This window comes from Xenopus tropicalis, chromosome 2 (genome assembly GCF_000004195.4).
Source record: "Xenopus tropicalis strain Nigerian chromosome 2, UCB_Xtro_10.0, whole genome shotgun sequence".
Lineage (NCBI taxonomy): Eukaryota > Metazoa > Chordata > Amphibia > Anura > Pipidae > Xenopus > Xenopus tropicalis.
Window position 1 is genome coordinate 11489675 of NC_030678.2, and position 5467 is coordinate 11495141.

Below are 5467 nucleotides of genomic sequence, written 5' to 3' on the forward strand. Positions count from 1 at the left end.
CTATAGGCTAAAGCTCCCCCACTGGGTATAAAGCAGGAGCCGGGATAACTGATTCCCAAGTACAGACCGGTTTTGCCCTTCTTGGGGCACATCAGTGCAGGGTTTGCTGATCAGCTTGGGTAGAGTCACCGTGTTGATTCACAAAACAAATCATTCAGGTTGAGGAGACTGCCTCATACAGATACAAATAAACAAAGGAAATTCTGGGAATTAACTCCAAACATACTGCTTAAAAAAAAACATTTACATGGACATATCATACATACTCACCCACTGGGGTTTAAGCAGATAATGGTTAATAAAATTCACAACTGCCAACAATCTTTGCCTTTCTATGGGCTTATCAGCTTAGGTAGAGTCACCATGTGGTTTCACAAACAAATCATTAAGGTTGAGGAGACTGCCTCATACAGATACGAATAAACAAAAGGAATTCTGGGAATGAATTCCAAATAAACTGATTAAAACCCAAGAGGTGCGCTTTAGCCTATAGGATAAACCCATGTAAATGGGATTTTCTTTGGAGTTTATTTGGCTCCTTTAAAAATAATGTCAAGGGTGTTAACGTCAATGTCATAGGGCAGCAATGCAATTCTCGACCAATTAAAGGAGAAGGAAAGGTAAAATCTAAGTAAGCTTTAGCAGAAAGGTCTGTGTCAGACTTCCTGCTCTCAGAAAAATCCTTCAGGGCACAGCACAAGTCTGCTCAGTTTGCTTCTCTCTCTGCTCTCTCCCCCTCCCCTTTCTGCTGTAATCTGAGCTACCAGCAGCCAGAACTGCAGCATGGAAGATACTGGGCCTGATTCACTAAAGTGTGATAAAATTTATTGCATGCTTTTTTGCGTTAAATTAGACGCGATAATTAGCGCGCGATTCACCATAGTATTATCGCGTGCGTTAAGACGCCATATCGCATGCGTTAAATAGCGCACAGAAAAGAATACGATCGCATGATTCACAAACAGTAAGGCGCGCTAAATATCGCATTAGGCTATGCGAAAATTAACACCTACTTCAGGCAGGCGATAATTATAGAAAAGTACAGTAAATGAGTTTTGGGCAATAAAATATGGACTTTGCAGTGTTATTTATTCAAGTCTGTGTTTCCCCTAGAGTGACGCAGCCGCCAGTTTGCAGGGAAATGGTCATTTTTAATACAGTAATTTTCCGCAAGTATTGGCGTGTATGGCTAATATGGCGTGTGTTCATTTGCGCGACTATTTATATTTGGCTACAAGTGATGAAATGTTTCGCCAGGCATGGATTCTTGGACGTGCAGCAAATTTTTCCGCGGCAAATTTTTTCATGCATTTTGCAAAACTATCCGCCAATAGCAAAACGCATGAAAAAATTTGCCACGCAAAAATTCACCGCACGTCCAAAAATTGACACAGGCATAAAAAATTATTAGTCGCGTGCAACAATTTTTTTGCCCACACAACATTTTTGCAGTTTCGTGGATCTTTCAAAAGATTTGCTAATTTTTCACTAAAGATAACCAGAACACATTCGCTCATCACTAGTGGCTACTATTTATAAGCATCTACTATTTATATGCTACCATTTATATGCTACCATTTATATGCTACCATTTATATGCTACCATTTATATGCTACTATTTATATGCTACTATTTATATGCTACCATTTATATGCTACCATTTATATGCTACCATTTATATGCTACCATTTATATGCTACTATTTATATGCTACCATTTATATGCTACCATTTATATGCTACCATTTATATGCGGCAACAATTTTTATACACTATTTCTAAGCTACTATTCATATGCGGTGACTATTCGCGTGCGTTATTTAGCGCATGTACCGTCAAATACCGCATAGAAATAGTCTTCGCGAGTTAAATAATGCATGCAATATCACGCATAAAATAGCGCAAGTATGCTTATAGTGAATCGTGCGATAAGACGCGATAATTTAGACGCAATAAAATTTTTACTGCACGCTATAAATAGTGCACGTTTTATCGCACTTTAGTGAATCGGCCCCACTGAGTCTAAAATGGCAGTTGCTTTCTTAAACAAACAAAGGGAGCTTCATTGGCTGTTTACTCAGGTACGTTAAAGCTTTCTACAGAATAAATATAGTGTTATTGCACTATTGTTACTAATTTGTTAGCAGCAAAATGCCAAAATGCCTTTTCGTCTCCTTTAATGGTCAGTGTGTGCCAACTGTTGACCGTGAATTACCATTTTACTGGCTCAGTCCCTTTTTGGGTCAGTGATTCTGGAACTCCCAGCAAAAACAGGTTGGTGTTCTCTCATAGTATAACACAACACTTTTATGTACACGCTCATATTTGGTTTCTATGTCTCTGCCTGTTGGCAACCTAATATCTCCAGCAGGGACTGACCAAATATTCCTTCTTTATTGAAAAAATAGGTGAAACATTTGTCCAATGAAAAGACTATGCAGCAATACTAATAATACCATGTTAATGTTTTATTTCATTCTTTGGATAAATGGATAATCAGCGCAGCCTACATACATCAATTAGGATCGGAATTTAAATACTGATATATTGACCCCCATCAAGGTGAATCTGGTGGATCTGAATTCAGTAGTAGAGAAAGAGCCCTCTCTTGTATAATGTGTTGAACATATAAGGCACTATTCTTTTATATAGGGTGTGCCAGTTTAATATAATTCTATATTACCAGTACCACATCACCAGGAAGGGCATTCCCCAACCTCACTGCCCTCACCGTGAGGAACCCCCTACCCAACATCCCCCGGCAGGGCATTCCCCAACCTCACTGCCCTCACCGTGAGGAACCCCCTACCCAACATTCCCCGGCAGGGCATTCCCCAACCCCCTCACTGCCCTCACCGTGAGGAACCCCCTACCCAACATCCCCCGGCAGGGCATTCCCCAACCCCCTCACTGCCCTCACAGTGAGGAACCCCCTACCCAACATCCCCCGGCAGGGCATTCCCCAACCTCACTGCCCTCACCGTGAGGAACCCCCTACCCAACATCCCCCGGCAGGGCATTCCCCAACCCCCTCACTGCCCTCACCGTGAGGAACCCCCTACCCAACATCCCCCAGCAGGGCATTCCCCAACCCCCTCACTGCCCTCACCGTGGGGAACCCCCTACCCAACATCCCCCGGCAGGGCATTCCCCAACCCCCTCACTGCCCTCACCGTGAGGAACCCTTACCCAACATCCCCCGGCAGGGCATTCCCTAACCTCACTGCCCTCACCGTGAGGAACCCCCTACCCAACATCCCCCGGCAGGGCATTCCCCAACCTCACTGCCCTCACCGTGAGGAACCCCCTACCCAACATCCCCCGGCAGGGCATTCCCCAACCCCCTCACTGCCCTCACCGTGAGGAACCCCCTACCCAACATCCCCCGGCAGGGCATTCCCTAACCTCACTGCCCTCACCGTGAGGAACCCCCTACCCAACATCCCCCGGCAGGGCATTCCCCAACCTCACTGCCCTCACCGTGAGGAACCCCCTACCCAACATCCCCCGGCAGGGCATTCCCCAACCTCACTGTCCTCACCGTGAGGAACCCCCTACCCAACATTCCCCGGCAGGGCATTCCCCAACCTCACTGCCCTCACCGTGAGGAACCCCCTACCCAACATCCCCCGGCAGGGCATTCCCCAACCCCCTCACTGCCCTCACCGTGAGGAACCCCCTACCCAACATCCCCCGGCAGGGCGTTCCCCAACCTCACTGCCCTCACCGTGAGGAACCCCCTACCCAACATCCCCCGGCAGGGCATTCCCCAACCCCCTCACTGCCCTCACCGTGAGGAACCCCCTACCCAACATCCCCCAGCAGGGCATTCCCCAACCCCCTCACTGCCCTCACCGTGGGGAACCCCCTACCCAACATCCCCCGGCAGGGCATTCCCCAACCCCCTCACTGCCCTCACCGTGAGGAACCCTTACCCAACATCCCCCGGCAGGGCATTCCCTAACCTCACTGCCCTCACCGTGAGGAACCCCCTACCCAACATCCCCCGGCAGGGCATTCCCCAACCTCACTGCCCTCACCGTGAGGAACCCCCTACCCAACATCCCCCGGCAGGGCATTCCCCAACCTCACTGCCCTCACCGTGAGGAACCCCCTACCCAACATCCCCCGGCAGGGCATTCCCTAACCTCACTGCCCTCACCGTGAGGAACCCCCTACCCAACATCCCCCGGCAGGGCATTCCCCAACCTCACTGCCCTCACCGTGAGGAACCCCCTACCCAACATCCCCCGGCAGGGCATTCCCCAACCCCCTCACTGCCCTCACCGTGAGGAACCCCCTACCCAACATCCCCCAGCAGGGCATTCCCCAACCCCCTCACTGCCCTCACCGTGGGGAACCCCCTACCCAACATCCCCCGGCAGGGCATTCCCCAACCCCCTCACTGCCCTCACCGTGAGGAACCCTTACCCAACATCCCCCGGCAGGGCATTCCCTAACCTCACTGCCCTCACCGTGAGGAACCCCCTACCCAACATCCCCCGGCAGGGCATTCCCCAACCTCACTGCCCTCACCGTGAGGAACCCCCTACCCAACATCCCCCGGCAGGGCATTCCCTAACCTCACTGCCCTCACCGTGAGGAACCCCCTACCCAACATCCCCCGGCAGGGCATTCCCCAACCTCACTGCCCTCACTGTGAGGAACCCCCTTCCCAACATCCCCCGGCAGGGCATTCCTCAACCTCACTGCCCTCACCGTGAGGAACCCCCTACCCAACATCCCCCGGCAGGGCATTCCCCAACCCCCTCACTGCCCTCACCGTGAGGAACCCCCTACCCAACATCCCCCGGCAGGGCATTCCCCAACCTCACTGCCCTCACCATGAGGAACCCCCTACCCAACATCCCCCGGCAGGGCATTCCCTAACCTCACTGCCCTCACCGTGAGGAACCCCCTACCCAACATCCCCCGGCAGGGCATTCCCCAACCTCACTGCCCTCCCCGGGAAAACCCACCTACGTTGCTTCAAATGGAAGCTCCGTTCCTCTAATCTAAACACACTACCATTCAGTAGATAGTTTGCGTTTATTTTATTTCTACCAAAGGGCATAACTTTGCACTTGTCCACATTGAACCTCATTTTCCAGTTTGCTGCCCAGTTTTCCAATTTTGTCAAATGGCTCGGCAAAGTGGCAGCATCCTGCATGGAACTTATGGTTTTGCCCAATTTACTAATACTGAAGCTGATTTATGGAAGGTTTAAAGATCCCATTGAGTGAGGATCCATTCAACCTCCTCCTTAGGCCCACAACACGACCGAATAATTGATATAAAGTAGGACTGTCTAACCTATGGTACCTCAGATTTCATCGAATTACAACTCTGCCCATACCCCTGAGTGCCGTCTTGCTCTCTCCACCCCCAAGAGACCTGTGCTTCTACAGGACCACATTCCCATCTTTAGCCTTCAAATTTCTTAGAAATTATATAAAGTAGACACATG